This window comes from Dasypus novemcinctus, chromosome 1 (genome assembly GCF_030445035.2).
Source record: "Dasypus novemcinctus isolate mDasNov1 chromosome 1, mDasNov1.1.hap2, whole genome shotgun sequence".
In the NCBI taxonomy this organism is placed as follows: domain Eukaryota; kingdom Metazoa; phylum Chordata; class Mammalia; order Cingulata; family Dasypodidae; genus Dasypus; species Dasypus novemcinctus.
Genome location: NC_080673.1, coordinates 102,791,669 through 102,809,617, shown reverse-complemented (window position 1 = coordinate 102,809,617; position 17,949 = coordinate 102,791,669). Strand labels below are relative to the sequence as shown.

Here is a 17,949-nt window from a genome sequence, read left to right as displayed (position 1 = left end):
AGTATTCCCTGCAGTGTTGTGGATTTGTTTGGGACCTGTGTCTTTCCAATATCTCCCATTGGGAATGGAAATGCTTATCCTATGTCCATCCCTCCAATGTATGTTGGAAAACAGATAACTTTCTCTCTAGGATTCACAGGTCCACAGATGGAAAACTGTGACCAAACCTACAGCTGATTTTGATGTGACTTTGTACTTAGCATTGTTACTGAAATGACTTGAGTTTTTTAGGATATTGTGATGTAATGACTGTATTTTGAATGTAGAAAGAACATGTCTTTTTGGGTTCAGAGGATAGAGTTTGCTGGTTTGAAGCTTTATGTACGCAAGATTAGCAAAGCTTAAGTAATAAAAGATTACTCTTTTAATTGATACAATATTGCTGAAAGAGTTCACCATCATCAGAGTTGTTGGTTAATCATTTAAACGAAGTTTTAACTCTTGAAACTTTGAAAAGTTCTTTATTCCAAATAGTATTGGTCTAATAATTAAATCCATGTTTCCTTTATTGTGTGGGTGTATCTCGGTTTAGGTTCACATATTGGTAAAACTAGGGAGATTATGTAATTAATTATCACAACTGGACCCTTACAGAGAGTGACGTGTGTGCTACTTATAATTACACTAGGACAGCAGTGATTGACAGCAGAGTAAGATGTCACCCCCTATAACCATTCAACCTGTAGCCTAGGAGTTATGTGGACAATGAACTTAACTTCTCAAAAATAGTATCCGTAATTTATTAGAAGAAAACAAACTTGCAAAGCAAAAATTCAGGGACCTTATTACCATGAACATAAGGTGTGGAAATTCACAGGGTTAAAACTTAGGAAAGTTTAGAAAAAATGGAATTTTTTGACTCAAGTAAAATTTTTCATTTCTCGGAGCCAATAGAGCACCCTGACTATTGCAGGCCCTTCTGTAGACATTGGATTTAACACATCTCCTTCCCTACCACTATCAACAAAATATAAGTACCAGTGCTGGGCTTGAAGTTATCTCCTAACCCCTTGGAGGACTCTACCTAAGTCTTCAAATCTGGATTATTCCACTGTGCCAAAATCTATACATGCCTTAATTTCTGAATAGGTGATGACAACTTCATTCATTCAAATAATGTTAATTGAGTACAAACTATGTTTGAGACATTATGTTGGACAAAAAGCGTGATATCTAGGTAAACAACATAAAGAGTTGAGTCCCAGGCAAAGAGGAGTGGGAAATGGAAATACTAGCGAACTTGAAAAGATTACAATAGAAAGTATCTAAAATAAAAAAATAAAAAAATGATGAAAACATTACTGAGTAGTGGGACAACTTCAATAGGAATGGTATATGTGTAGCAGTGGTCTTGGGAAAGAAAGAAAGAGAAAAATCCATATTTGAGGATTAATGACTGAAAAATTTCCATACTTCATGAAAATTATGAACCCATAGATCCAAAAAGCTCAGTGAAACCAAAGTAGAAGAAAGATAGAGAACATTACACCAAAGTACACCATAAACACAATGCTCAAAAGCAGTGAGAAAGAGAAAGAGAAAACCTTGAAAGCAAACAGAGAATAAAAATTGATTAGGTAAAGAAGAGCAAACATAAGCAAGACTGCCGATTTCTTGTTGGAAACAATGCAAGAGGGAAGAGTATGGAGCAATATCTTTAAAGCATTTAAAGAAAATACCTTTTCTAGAATTCTATAACCAGTGGCAATAATTTCCCCAAACATCAGCAAACAAAGACTGTTTTCTCCCAGCATACAAAGGCTGACATATTCAGCATCATAAGATTTGCAGTACAAAAAATACTTAAAGAAAAAGAGGTAGAAAGAAACTATAGTGACAAAAACAGCAGTCATGGTTGAATTGGAGTAGGGAGAACAAGGTGGGGTGGGAAGGTAAGGTTGCTAAGGAGCACAGGGAAATCTTTTGGGGGCGATGGTGCTTATATTCTTGGTTGTAAGATATCAGATTGTACCCAACTGTGTACTTCGATATGTGCAGATTGTTTTTGTCAACTATAATTTGCGGTCACCCCTCGGGCTGAAGTGTGGTTTGCTGGCCTTGCAGGGGAGCGGCCGCGGTAGGCCTAATTCCGCTGCCCCCATAATAGGGTGGCTGGTCGGACTCACCGCCACCCCTGAAGGAAGCTCGGCATGGGCGCAGAGTGCCCTCGGGTCTCCCCTTCTCGGCAGCCATGCTTCCGCGGCCGCCCCTCCTCCCAGATGGCGCCACCCGATGCCTTGTGGGGCGGCACCCTTCTTCTTCCTTCTCCCTGCGCAGGCGCAGGGCAGAAAATTCCAGTCTGCCCTTTTCCCCTCCCCCGACAGCAGCAACAGCCAGGTGTGGGCGGAAAAATCCAGCCCGCCCTTTTCCCCTCCCCCGACAGCAGCAACAGCCAGGTGTGGGCGGAAAAATCCAGCCCGCCCTTTTCCCTTCCCCCGACAGCAGCAACAGCCAGGCGTGGGCGGGAAACTCAAGTCTGCCCTCCACCCCAGCAACAGCAGCCACCAATCCCTAAACCCTGCCCCTTCCCCCAGCAACAGCGATAGCCAATCCCTAGCCACCACCCCTCCCCCGTCCAGTACCGCCCACTGACCTTTCACCGGCAACCAATCAGAACAGGGCGTGGCTTCAACCAATCAGCCTTCCCCAGCCCCTATAAAACTGTTGCCTCTCCCTCAATAAAGTGGACTTGTGTGTTTACCTTGTCTCCGCGGTAGTTCTTCTGCCGTGCGCCCTCCAGTCCTGAGAGCCCCCGACAAGGGCCTGGCCTCCCTTGTCCACAGTTCGTCGCCTGCTTCTCCGGGCGACCCCTTCGTCGCTGGCTTCGCTGGGCGACCCCTTCGTCGCCGGCTTCGCCGGGCGACCCCGTCAGCCGAACCGCGCAACCCCTTGTGAGACCGATCCCTCGTCTGCTGCCGGACCGATCCCTCGTCCCAGGTGGGACCGACCCCCCGTCCCAAGCGGGACCGACCCCTCGTCCGCAGCCAGACCCCACCTCTACCGACCGAGCAAGCCGCCGCAATAATTCATAAAAGTTTTTCTAAAACTTGCCTTTGCCTTATGAGAGAAATCCAGAGGAATCTTACTTGGTTACTTTTCCAAGAGTCACCAGTTAATCCCTGAATTCAGGTGTTTTCATAGTCCTTTAGAAGAACAAACAAAAAATGCCAAGTTGTTGTAATGAATTAAAGGCAGTGAGTCATTAAATCATCTTTTTAAAACATCATAAAATTAAACATAACGAAGTCAGTCTTCCTACCTCCTGCATAAAAGGAAGATTTCATTTGTTTTTTTCACATATGGTAACACAATTTCTCTGAGAGGAAAAGTAGTTTGGTTCATACAGAGACTTAAATGACCAATATCAGACCTATTCTCACGATAGGTATAAAATCAGGTGAGGGATTAGAGATTTTGTTAAGCTAAATGCAAAGTAAATAAATGTTTTCTTTCTCCTAGGATACTAATGGCTTGTACGTTTTGTCTCAGCATAGTTATCAATAATGCTGTCTTTCATTCCTAGGACTGTATGAGTGTGGAGAGTAAATTATATGAGCACCTACCTCGTGTATCTAAGATATAGGGGATGGGAGACTCAAAAGACGGAGAAAAGAAACAGAAGAAAGAGAAGGTGTATGTGAAGAACACACGTATGAAAGTCTTGTACATTTCAGAGTCCCCTTAATCACCTGCTTCCATATCACCCCATCAATTCTGAATTAGTTTCGTTTGATTTTAATTTTGGGTGCAGGTGTAGGTCAGCAATTCAATGGGAACCAATGCCACAATGCATGAGAAACGACAGAGATCCTAAAGAGCTAGGTGTTCCCTGCTCAGCTCAGATGGCTCAACCAGCAGGTGGGGAGCACAAGCAGAGCAAGAGGGACCCGAGGGCTTGTGATCCAGGGGTGGAGGTGTGCATTAATAGATTTCCTGCAGGAGTCAAGAATTGCTTAGTTTAAAGCAAACCTCCGTGGAAGTGAGGTCATAGGTTGGTGGGAATGCTAAGCTCATTATTTGGGATCAGGTTTGCATACTGAGTGAGGTGTATGTGTTTGGTGTGGGTCTTGGCTACAGATGTGGGTTTGTGCTTTGAGGGAGTTTATGCACCAGGGCTGGAAAGCTGTTTATGAAGTAGAGGGAATTTCAGCATTGAGGCAAAGTAAGATGGATGCTGGTGCAGTACACAAAACATTTTCTTGGTTATAACACTGCCTGTGGGGGTGTGCAGATTACTGGTGGGTATGGTATTAACCCTGAGTATTTCTCATGACTTATGGAAGAAGCCAGAGCCCTGTTAAGGAAAAACAAGCCCATTCACACAAAGAAGGAAATAGAAACAATAAACAGGGAAAACACTCTGAGTCTAAGATCAGTTCCTGGCTTCAGTTTTTGCTGAGGTCCAAGTGCCTTCCTCTTCTTTCATGGTTAGGTTTTCATCCTTCCTTGAATTCTATAAGTTAAAAAAGCCACAATTAGCCATAGGCATCTGCTATCATTGAATGTGGAGCATTCCATTATTCCTTCTTTCAAAATGAAATCCCCTTCATTTTGGAGAATTACTCCTTCCTGACTCCTTGTTTTTGAAATAGAACTGCCTCTGCAATACCCTGGCCATGGGTCAATCACATCCTTACTGCCAAAGTCATGTGCTCCAGATACAGACACATGACCCAAGAAAGGCTTGCTTGAGCTCATCTTTGATTTTTAAACAAAGCTCCTTAGAGAGAGAAATTCTCTTTCCTTTGGCAGTGCTGTGATCTTACAGAATGAATCTTGAGTTGTTTATATCCCAATCACACACTGCTGAAGAAATATGTGTCTGCAGTGGGAGGAAATGCCAACGAAATATGTAGACATAGTAAATAGAGCCTGAGAGAGGATTTTCCTTTGCATCATTGTAACTAGGGAGTTTAACATATCAATAGATCAACACAAATATGCTATAAGTCGTTACATTATACTCGGCCTCTACACAGAAGAAATTGAAACTGAGACACATTAAGTAACTTTTCCAAAAGTTTGTGTTATATATTCATTTATATATCCCATCAAAGACATATTTTTAATTGTAATTCTCAACCTTTTGGATGTGAGCTCATGTATAACTCGGACATCTGGAAAATTTTCTTTTCATTTAAGGTGTGGCCCAAATGAATCAGGGCAAGCCTTAATTAGTATTACTGGAGTTGTTTATAAACAGTTGAAATTTAGACATGGTTATCAAAAAAAGGAACATAAGAGAAGCCTGAAGTCAGTGTAAACCAGGAGATTAGACCTAAAGACAAGATTGCCATATGACAAGGGGCAGAATGTAAACCATGGGAGCTAGAAGATTGAGGCAAGCCAACCTCAGAATGCTACAGATTTTGATACAAAAATAATGGTCTTTCCAACACCTCCATTGTGGGCATCGAGACTCTGAAACCATAAATTCCTGTTTTAAGCCAGCTCATTGTGCAGTGTTTTTGTCATAGCAGTCTAGCAAAATAACACAATTAGAGGTAGAATGGGTACTTTAACTCCAAAGGCCAGACTTCCAACCTTAACCACTTTGTTTCCCAGAGCAAGTTCACACTGGATAAACAGTGTGTAATATGTACTGGGCACCAATGTAGAAAAATCCCTGCAGTTGTGTAACTTGCATCCCAGTGAAGGTTACTTATTGTTTATTTTCTAAGTGAAACAAGTAAGAAATTACGTGATAATATAGGAATGATTAATCTTTCAAGGAAAATAAGGAAGGCAAGAGCACAGTTTTCTGGAAAAGTAGGTTGCAGAGAGGAGTTGGAGAGAGAGCAGGGCTTGGGATGGAAGTAGGGAAAGATAGTTGACAGCCATCACCAACCATTTGAAGAAGTACTGGAATGTGGATAAGTGGTCAGATCTGTTCTCTGTAGTCTATGACATCTGTAAAGGCTTTGTCTTTGCAAGAGCAAAGGCAAAGAATGTGAAGGAGGCAGAGTTTGGCCTAAAATTAATTAGCAACTTCCATAGAATGGCTGTTCTGCAATAGAATACATTTGTTCGCACAGCAAAATCAACCACGCTGGGTCACGTCTGAGCAGAGGTTGCATAATTCCTTGGTAGATCACAGTGGAAAGAAGCCATCGCCAGAGGGGTGGAGTTGTCATATCAGATGAATTTTAAGGTCCATCAAACTCAGAGATTCAATTTCTCTGGCTATTGGCCAACAAACATTATTCCTAGACCTTTTTACAACATAGGGTGAAACAGTTACTTCCTTAGGAAGCTTATGAGAAGACACATCTGCTGCTAAAATTGTAGTGCTCAAATTAAAGGGGTAGAAGACACTACATTATCAAAAGACCATGGTTTTCTAGTCCTTCTTTGAACAAATGAGCTGGATGACTTTATTTTCCATATGACTCACCTGAAAAATAATGGGTCTGAAGTTAAGTTATCATTGATCTATTGTCAGAAGAATGCTAGACCTGGAACATCATGAAGATTGTCCAATTGTAATCCTGTAAATCTCTCAGGGTTCACAGGAAATCATGCTTCTCTCCTTCTCTCTTTATCCCAGTTTCATTTAACATTTCATCTCAAGCATCTATTAGCCAGCGATTTCAGATTCTCAGGAGAGAAGGTATAATTGGCTTAGTCAGGAAATAGCCATGTGTATGAAAGTAATTGTGCCCCAGTGTATCTGATTCCTCATCCCTGGATCTTGTGACTGTGTCACCTTACATGCAAAATGTCTTTTGTAGATGTGATTACCTTAAGACTTCAAAATATGCTGAGTATCCTGAATTAACCAGGTGAAACCAGTCTAATCATAATGGTCTCAAACTTGGAGAGTCATTCCAAGCTGTGATTAGAGAGGCAGATATGACTTCGATGGCTATGTTCGCATGATTTCTAGTTCTTTTGTTCCTGTGACAAATTACCACACTTCTCTTTGTAGTTTAGCTGGAAGAGAAGAAATGACATCCAACATCTTCTGATCTATTTCGATTCTTAGATTTAACTTATGAGATTGATACCATCACAGCACACATTTTATAGATGAAAACATTGATGTGTCCTTGTATTTCCCAAGGTAACACAGCTAGTAGAGGAGCCAGAATTTCAAGAGCCCAACCTAGGGTTCTATGCTGCATCCATTATTCATCATCATAAGCACCATCTGCATCATAATCAATACCATTGTCACTCTTTCTACTTTACATACCATTCTGATTGCTTTATATTTCTCAACCCGTTTACACTTTGCTTTATGTGCTATATGAGGTACATACTATATTATCTTTTTTTAAAGATGATGTTATAAATAATATCTTTGTCATCATTATAACCATTCTTTTGGTCTTCTAGCACAGATTTCTGGACCATGTCAACAATCCTTCCAACAGAGTGCTTCAGACACAATTCATTTTCAATCAAGAGTTGATATATTTATTGTGAATTTTATACCCAGCTACAGAACTTTTCAAATCTATGACTTACTACAGCATTGCCTGGGTGTGACTGCTTCTGGGCACACATGCTGTCCTGGATGCTTTCCAGGATTCTTGTGGAATCTCTACACTTTCTTTAGGGTGAGCAGAATCTTCCCAGCTACCATGTTTTTCTCTTTCCTGAATTAATTGATCAATCAGCAGCCACGTCTTCGGGAAGGTTTCTGAGAAATGGTGTTCCAAGTGATACATTTTTTTGGTAGTCTTTAAGTTTCTATTGGGTTTTTATTCCTGCTACCTAATACCTAAGGACTGTTTGATACTGTAGGTTCAAGGCAACTGCTTGAATTTTTGAATACAATTATTTCATTGTCTATTATAGAAAATGAATAACAGCTTTTGTGAAAATATTTTGTAATTAGTTTACAGATGTGTTCCCAATTTTTAAACTCATGTTTGTTCTCTTACTTTCATGTTAGAAAACTAGAATTACCTCAGGGGTCTGGTGATCTGATCATTTGTGCTTTTCTGCTTCTGTTGAATAGTGGACACTAACAACCTATCAGTCAGTGAATGCGTGGGTGCAATTGTTGACAATGGTATCATCATAGAGTCATCAACTGGGCTTTATTGATGGAGAATCTGCAATATAGAGACATTAGATCTTTTCTCTTGGGCTGGCTAGGTTTTTCAGAGGATGTTCCATTATCCAATGGGTAGTATACATGCTCAGCTGCCAGCACTCTGAGGTCTAACTGGGATAGGGCAACAGTACAAGTTAGAGAAACTTCTGCAACTTCCACAAGTTCTGTAAAGACAATTTCTGACAACAACTCTAAATAGTGGAGTCACACAATAAAACTCTGACTCTAACTATCCTTAAGTAGGCCAGATTCCAAAGGTTAAGGAGAATCCTCTACAAAGTGCCTCTCAGGTATCAGTCCCACTTACTGGGGCTCAGGCCATGCACACTTCTGATCAACTAGCTCTAAATCAGGAATTTCCAGTATCCTGTAGTGTCTGAAATTTTCTAGAATGACTCATGAAACTCTTTGAAATCACTATACTGACATATATAGTTGTATTTCAGTAAAAGGATATAAAAGAGAAGAAGCCAAAGAAAAGACATATAGGGAAAGGATTAGGAGGGTTTCAGTGGTAAGCTTCCACGTCCTTCCCACCTGGAGTTAGAAGGCCTCCCCTCTGGCAGAAATGTACTTATCCTCTTGTGGGCTCTGACTGTCCTGAATTTATGGGGGTCTCATCAAGGAGGCATGATTGATAGAATCAATGACCATGTTGTTGCATTCAATCTGTAGCCTCCTCCTCTCCCAGAGGTGTGGGCTCTGGGCTGATATGACCTGTCTCTAAGTCCCAACCCCCTAATCACATGGTTGGTATTTCATGCCTGGTCAGTCCTACCCCAAGAATACAGGTTTGGCCGGCCCCATCCTGTAATACTGTGTATTCTCCTTGGCCCTCCTTGAAAAATAAAAGACCCTTCTCTAGTAGATTATTCCAAAGAGGTTTTTTCACCAGGAATGGAGGACAAGGACCAGTTTAACTTTTCTTTGCATGACAGGGGTGCTTGGTGATTCAAATATAAATCATCTGGGAGAAAAAGTCAGAATTTGAGAGCTATCCAAATAAAACCAGAAAATCTGTTCTATTCATCTCTAAAACTATTTGCCAACTCTGGAAAATATTTTAATAATCTTATGTATTATAGTTGTCAGTGTTTTCTTTGAATATCTGTGAAAATTTTCATGTATCTTGCCTTATATGTCTGCTTTAGGTACGCTCAGCTTCATCTGCCATGCTGGGATGATTTTTATTAAACATTTTCATGTGTCATGTTGGGATGTTTATCTTGGCCCCCCTCTCCTTCCAGGATGTCTGATAGAACTAGACTTTTCTGAGGTTCCTGCTATCCCTGAGGTTCTGTGATTTTGAGGGAGGAGAAGTTTGTTGCTTCAAGCACAGAGAAATACACTTAAGAAACATGCTAAATGCCCCACCGTTATCTAAAGTTTGAATCAGGATAGGTAATTGTTGAATCTTGCTACACGATGCTTTACATTAGACCTCCAGAGTCACTGCCCGACCTTCAAATGAATCATAGGAGGACAACATGACTCCTCTCTTGTCCATTTCTCTTTTTTTTATGGTGGCAAATTTTAGCAAATATTCATACTGCTTTTTAGAACCCTATAATAATTTGCATTTCCACGAGCAGTATAAGCTAGTAGGTGAGCAGTGATGTGACAGTTTGAGGTTATTTTTGTGAATCCTAAAAGGAGAAAGATTGTTTGTGAACTAATTCATTCTTCCGGGTGTGATTATTTTTGATTATATGGGATTCAGTTAAGGGACTTGATTAATTACCTCTTAATTTACGGCTTTGGTTCAATTAAGTCAGTAAGGCATGACTCAGGTTGCGTCCCTGCCCCCTTGGTCCGTCAATATATGTGCACACTCACTCAAGAAGAGAGCTCCATCATTTTTGATTCTGGGGCCCTTGGGAGAGATGAACCATTCTCTGATAGTTTGCTGCTGACCTTGGGAAGAGAACAGAACAAATTGGGGTGAAATAGAAGGCCTGGAAAGAAAAGAGCCCTATGCCAGGAGAGAGAGGAAGCCCTGAGAGACAGTCACTATGCCAGTCTGCAGCTGAGAGAGAGGAAGCCAGATGGGAAGGCTGAACCCTCCTAGAGACGAGTGACCATCTTGCTTCCACATGGAGCAACTTACTGATGAAAAAGCAACCTTGCATTGGACTCTTTCAGGCCTTTTAACTCTAAGTTTTTAGGCCAAATAAATACCCTTTATAAAAGCTAACAGATTTCCGATATTTTGTGTTGGCATTCCTTTGTCAGACTAATACATGTAAATGTCTCATTTGCCTTTATTTTCTATATCACTAGCCAGTACCATGGACGATCGGTGTCTTTTCTTATGGTTTTAGGCCATTTTAATTTCCTCTGCTATGCATGGCCTTTATTGGCCATTTTTCTCTTGACTTGTTATTTTCATATATATGTCAATAATATGTGTTGCCAATTTTTAAAAAATACTTTTATGAAATTATGAGTAAGTCTCCCTGTTAATCTGAATTTATATGTCTCATGAGAAGTAAAAAAACCAAAATAATATATTTTCACACACAAAATGCACATTTTCTTCCCTGTCTCTTCACCCTCCAAAACAATATAACATTTCGTGATATTTGGTGATCTCTGCCAAGTATTGATTACAAACCTAATGAATAATTTTTGTGCTATAATAGCTTTGCATATCAATGTGTATACTTAAATATTTAAACAATTTACCCCACAGTAAAAATTGCTCTGTCAAATATATCATTCTTTGGGTAAGGTAATATATAGAGAGACTTATACATGGAGTTGGCTTATGGAATTATGCGGCTAGCAAATTCAAAATGCATAGGGCAGGTCCACAGCCTGGAAACTCCTGGGCAGGGGCCAGTTTTGCAGGGTTGAGGTAGAATTTTTCCTTCCTCAGGGAAACCTCAGCTTTGCCTGTTAGGCTTTGCAACCGACTGAATCAGGGCTCTGCTCGTTATTGAAGTAATCTTTTCTTAAAGACAACTGTTTGCAAATTTTAGCCACATTTATAAACTTTCACAGAAACATATGTGTCTATAACTCGGTAATACAAACTAGCACAGCTGATGCATAAAACTAACCATTATATCAAGTATTCCTGAATGTCTTGAACACAGGCGTGGCTTTGAGTTGCTGTCAATCTCATGCTTCAATATGTTATAAGAGCCTTGCCTCATGGATTACCAGATATGAATTCTATTGCCATGGTGTGTGAGGCAGAATTCTAAGAGGACTCCCAAAGTGTTATAATAGCTAAAGTTTTGTAGGTCCATTACATAAATTTCTCCACTCCCCAAATTCAAAGAAGTAATTGAAAATATCAAGTGAAGTTTTCTGAACTCTATGATTTTCTAATCCTTTTGTATTTGATTTTGGCACTGGCTAGGACATGCTGTTTCATGAATAATTTCCTAAATTACCCAGAAGTTGGGTTACTCGTTACCGAACGAAAAAATCACTTTCATTGTTATTATTATTTTCTTTATGTAAAAGAGTTTAATTAGTGAACTAAGGAATTAGACCTTTTTATTTTTTTACCACTTGCTAAACTAACCACTTTGCAAAGTATATTGTAGGAAGTAAAATTTTAAGGTTATTTCACTGGAATGATAGTTCCTTTAATAATGTGTAGATAGTAGCATAGTTGAATGGAAATAAGGATGCTGGTAGGCAGTAAGACTTGCTCAAGGCCTGAGTAACTTGTCCGGCACACTGACTCTCATGGCTCAGAATTCACATTCATCCTCAGCTACATGGAAAATCCTACATGCTCTGGACCTCCACAGCTTTCTTTGATAATCAAAACTTCTAAATATGCTAATACCTAGTTCAAAGGCATGTGCAACAATTTCAGTACACTTTGACCACGTTTTTATATTATGTATTTACATATTTATTTTTTGCTGAGCTATAATAATATGCAAATGCTGACTCATTTTCATTTTAGCTTCTTTCTGTTTTGTAAGTATGGAGGAAATTGATCCTATCTTTTTGGTTATATTTCTGTTTTGTTGGGTCACCTCCGTTTTAAGTATTGTTCTTTGTATTAATGCCTTGTTCCTTTTAAAAGTGAGGAGAATATTTCCTTCATCACCCTTGGGCTGATTGGTAAGGGTACTTGCTCCTTCTGTTGTCCTAGTTTTCCTGATAAAGTTATATAGCCTAGGAGTGCTAGATAATCCAATTTGACTATTTTACAGTAATTTGTGAATTATTGCCGATTGCAATGCTAATCTGTCAAAAGATTAATTAAAAGTCAGTTATTTGTTGCCTCTCACAAGTACATATGATACTATATTAGGTACTGGTAGAATTTGCAATGGCAATACACAAGGCATTGAAATGAAACGTAGGTCAAGACAATATTAGAGGTGATGTGTAAGAGAACACTGAACATGTAATCTGTAAATAATTTGGAGGTCAGAGAGAAGGAATCTCATGCTACTTTGCTTGTGATGTCATATGCTCACTGTGAGGCGGCTGGGGGCAAACAAAGCAGCTTTGGTTTCAGTTATGGAATTATTTTACTAGCTATTTTTTTTTAATGTTTTATTTCTACATGAAAATACATGGAAAATAATAATGAGTTATGATTTGTCATTAGCTTACTATGTGAATGCCATATGCTGTGGGGTGGTAATGGGTGATACTTTAGGGCAGAAAGCTCATATTAGGGAGGACTGGGAAAGCTAGTGGTGCTCAAGTTAAAATGTGGCATGGGAATTATGAAGACTAAACATTAGAGGGAATTTAAGTTAAAAGAATTCAAGGGCGTTTTTGAAAGAAGCTTTCTTTCACCTCAAATTTGTGGACATTTTCCAGTCGTTTGCTCTGAGATATACTCTCCATTTGCATACTTTCAATCGTTCCTTTGACTGGAACGTCCACCACATCTCCTGTGACATCTTGGACCTGAAGTCCCATTGCTGCTTGCTGGACGGCTTTTCAATTTCCGTGTCCTATAAAAAAATCCATGTTTCTGACACAGAGTCCACTTCCTTTTCTTTTTAAAGTGGTTTTCTTTGATGATCTGAATATGCCAATAGCTTTATTCTTCTTCACCTTTCTTCTGATCTGTAGAGCTATGCTCATCAACTTTTCTCACAAGACAGACACCAATTCTGATAAATCTTTCCTGATGGCTTTTTTCATCCCTCTCTTGTGGTCTTATCTTTGTCAGCTAAGTAATATCCGGTGGTATTTTTTCCTAGTTGGTCTCCTTATCCAGCCTCAGTCTATTGACCACGACTGGTATATTAACTTGCTGGGTTTGCACATGTGCTACTCCTTTGATGCTTTTAAGTGTAGGTAAGAAGAAAATCCCAAACCGAGGGGCCCCCCGAGCCTGACAACTCTCCCTGTCCAATCACATCTCGTGTTTCCCAGGCAGCAAGTTGCTCACGGCTCCACAGACAATAGTGTGAACACTTCCTCCTTTGGGCCTGAGCCGTTTCTGTCTGCCTGACTGAAATGCCCCTTCTGATCTCCTTTATTTATCGCCTATCCTTTCTTCAAGGCCCAATTACACGTTTTCTCCTCCATATGGTCACCTCAGCCACAGGGTGAGTCTCATCCCTTACACACCTTAGCTCCTTCTATTCTTACCACTGTTACAGCCTTTGGTTGGCTGGTTTCTCAATTGTAAACTGCAGATTGTAAACTGCATGAAAGAAGGACTTGTCATAAATCTGTTTATTCCCCAGAGATGCCAGTTGTGCTTTCCATATATTGATATTTAGTAAAATCTTGCCAAAGACCATTAAGTGATAAGGGTGTGAGGAAAAATGGTAGATAATAGTCTTATTTCAAGTATGCTTCATGGGTGACATAGTATCTTTGAGCAGATTTTCTTGACTATTGTGGCACTCTCAGCAGAATTTTAGAATATTTTTAAAGAAGTACCAAGGAATAAACCCAGGATCTCATACATGAGAATCAGGTACTAAATCACTGAGCTACAGCCACTCTCCTGTTTTCAACTATTTAATGGCAAAGTACAATCTATTAGGTGAAAATAATATTTTCAAAATGCTTCCACCTGTACTCCCACCTGAACACTTCTTGAATATTTTTATTGCTAAGGCCAGCAATGACACCTTGTTGCCAAACTCTGCATCTTTTTCCTTCCGTATCTTACTTCTTTGCAACACTTCACCTTGGTGACTCTTTTTCTATCTTGAAAGCTATTTTTCCTTCATAGTAATCTTTCTTGGTTATCATGTTAATTTATAAGTCACTTGTATTTCCTTGGTCTCTTTTGCAACGTCCTTTATTTATAGGATGTCCTGCAGGTATTACTTTCCTTCAGGGACCTATCTTCTGAATCCTTCCCCTGACATCCTGTACTCTCTCCTTGAGCAATTGTTTCAATGACCAGGAATTCAATGAAGGCATGATGCTGATAAAGTTCATTATTATAGACAACAGATTCCTTCCAGCTGGCTTACCTATAAGGCATTTACTGAGGGATATATATATCTCTCTCACAGATTCTTTGCGATGGTTGAGAATCACCCTATGCTGACCTTTCAGAAATGAAATTTAGCACCTGGTTTGCCAAGTTGGCTGAGCCTTTGCATTGGTAAGTGGGCTGCCCTTGCTTCCATTGTTCTAGAATGGATGCTCCCTCTCGAGCTTATACTTGGCAAAAGCAGTTCTGGATCATGGTCTCCTTGGGTGTATTGATTGCAGAACTAAATTACACTTATGCATCTGCCAGTTTGTTTGTTTTTTTAATTAAATTTAGGTAAAGAGGATTCATACTGTGCAAAATCCTTAGTATAAGAAGGGACCCAATCTATATATTTTGGCATTGATGTGGAGAAAGTGGTCATGGTTGCTGCTGGGTGCAGGGAAGGGGAGGAAGAGAAGAGATGTGGAGGCGTTCTCGGGGCTTGGAGTTGTCCTGGGTGGTGCCCCAGGGACAATTGCCGGAAGTTGTAAGTCCTCCCATGGCCCACTGGATGGAACGAGGGAAAGTGTGGGCTATGGTGTGGAACACGGGACATGGGGTACAGCGATGCCCGGAGATGTACTCACCAGACGCAATGGATGTGACATGATGATGGGGGAAAGTGTTATTGGGGGTGGAGTGGTGGGGTGGGGGCGGTGGGGGCGAATGGGGACCTCATATTTTTTTAATGTAATATCTTTTTTAAAAAATGAATAAATTGAGTAGAATTTGGAAAAAAAAAAGGCTAGCGATAAGAAAAAAAATAAAATAAATGAAACTTCTTTGAACACAAAATGAAAAAAAGTAAGACACCTGTGGAAAAATGAAAGAAAATGTCACTGTACATACATGGCAACAGAAATTATCATGATGAAATGCAAAACAAAAAAAAATAAAAAAATAAAAAAATCATTAAAGGTCTCCTTGTTTTCCTACCTTCCAAGCAAATACATTCCAGTCCTCCTGGATCTTGGCATCATCAGTCTTAGCACATTTTATTTTGAATTGACTTTAAACAACTTGTTACTTCATTAAAAAATAATGCATCAATTCCTATATTATAAATCAGGTCTTTAATTTATTTTATGCTTATTCATACTATTCAATTTTTTTTTTCCTTTAGGAGACTAATTTGGAATTTTTCACTACAAATTAACCATGGTTTAGATTTTAAACTTTTTCGTATTGTACTTACTGAGTTTAAAAAAAGGTTTTTAGTCTATCACTCACTACCTTTTAAACTGAAATCCTGAAGATTGTCAAGAGATGATTTTGACTGAGATTTTGTTTAATTTTTCATTATATATGTGAACCTCTCATGGAATATTAGTGTGTATGTGTGTGTATATATATTTATACTTATATATATATACACGCATACAACATTTTTCCTTCTTTTAATCTACATGTTTAGTCTGGATCTTAACAGACAAAATGAAGCTTAGTAGGGAAGTGGAAAACTCACCTTCATTATTGTCCCAGTAGCTCAGATAAAATAGTCTGAACTTCCTCTCCACCTTGAGCATTTAAGTCATTACTTTTGACTGTTCTTATTCACTTGAAAAGAACAAGCTACTATTGAAAAGGAACAATTCTTTCAAATTGACTTCCTTGAGAGATCATTGAAAAAATTCCAGGTTTTCTCAACCCTATTGCATAGTTACTATAAAAATAAACAACTGACTTGTAAAATCAAAGAGAAACAAAAGAAGATTAGATTATGTGATATCACTGAATGGACAAATCTTAGATCGCCAGTGGCTAATTTGTTTAAATTTCAATAAACAGGTCTTTAGGGGATCTATAATGTAATACGATATAAGCTTTAATTTTACATTTTAAACGTTCACTCCTTTTTAGGTAAATGATTTTATGCTTCCAACCAGATGTGCCTGAATATCTACACTTTATTTAAATCTTGCACTCTTGCTTTACTCAATATTTAAAGCATTGTCTCTGTCTCTGAAAATAACTCAGACACATTATTCTTTACTAATGGAAATTATAGAACTACAAGTAACCTCAGTGATGTTATGGAACTACTCTGAGTATCATTTTCCTTATTTGCAAATTTGAGCTAATAATATCAATATGAACATGTGATGATATTTGTATATATAAAGATTATAGCATATATATGATATTAATAAATTGAGAAAGACAGAAACCATATTTTCTGCTTCTCTGTCGTACCAGTTTTAAACTTGAAACCTATCTGAAATCAGGAGTTTCTTCTTAAAATAGAATATATTTATGTACCAAAGGGGAGGAAAGCACTAAACAAAGTCCTGTTAACTCCAATTTTGTAAATGATAACTTATTTGTACAGATGTCTCTAAAAATATGCTCATGGATCATGTTGATGAAAAGATTGTGGACAGTTGTATTTTGAGTTTGAGAGAAAGCAAAAGAGAGAGAAGAAACATTTGCGTTACATTAAAACATGTGTTTGGGGAAAGCGGATGTGGCTCAATGGATTGGGCTCCCATCTACCATATAGGAGGCTTTGGGTTTTCTTCCCAAGGGCCTCCTTGTGAAGCAAGCTGACTTGCACCCATGGAGAGCCGACAGCCCACGCCCGCAGAGAATTGATGGCCTGTGTCCGCAGAGAGCTGGTGCAGCAAGATGATGTAACAAAGGGAGACAAACAGACACAGAAGAACACACAGCAAATGGACACAGCAGACAGCAAGCAAGTGGCAAGGGGGAAGATAAATAAATAAAATAAATCTTTTAAAAAAAATGTATTTGGAATGTTATCCATTTACCATGGAGAAGAATGAATTTTTAGACTCTATCTGTCTCAGATGCCCCAATATGTACATTTAGAACATTTTAAGGAAAGTATTAGGTTGGTGCAAAAGTAATTGCAATTTTGCATTGTTGAAATTTGTTGTTTGCTATTGGAATACATTCTTAAATAAATGTGGTAATGTTATACATCAAAAAAAATCTATATATTTTGAACTGAACGCATTGCTTGTTTCTATATTTCATAGAAAACTCATTTCAACATCCTACAGTCATTTCAAAATTGTCAATTTCAATAACCAAAATTAAAATATCCACTATAGAGACATGTGCTGTTGTATAGAGGCCAAGTTGGTGAGTGTGTCTGTCATCTATACCCAGTGGACAAGACATACTTTTTGGAATCAAAGTAGATTCTTTGAACTCACTTTGTGCTCCTCACTCACATGATGTTGATACTAATGGTAAAGCTCAAAATGAACACATCTTTACCTCTGAGTGGGTTAGCAATGCCAAATGTACCATAGCTTGTATATATTAAAAATTTTCAGTTAATTCCAGAATTATAGAAGGATGTAAGACAAAGCATTTAATAGACTGAAGCAAGTTGACAGAACAATGTGTACTTTCAAAGACTGTTGTGAAGTTCTAGACCCCCTAAGTATATTTGGTCAGGTCCTCAGAGAACTGACCCAACTTC

General features: G+C 38.9%; 1 long non-coding RNA gene across 1 annotated transcript; it reads right to left on the bottom strand.

Moving 5' to 3' along the window:
* Positions 1–2,706: 2,706 nt before the first annotated feature.
* LOC131278165 (uncharacterized) lies at positions 2,707–7,068 on the bottom strand. The gene is made up of 3 exons (XR_009185414.2): positions 6,395–7,068; positions 3,260–4,453; positions 2,707–3,143 (listed from the first exon to the last, which is right to left on the bottom strand). It is a non-coding gene; the product is annotated as an uncharacterized lncRNA (long non-coding RNA).
* Positions 7,069–17,949: the final 10,881 nt, after the last annotated feature.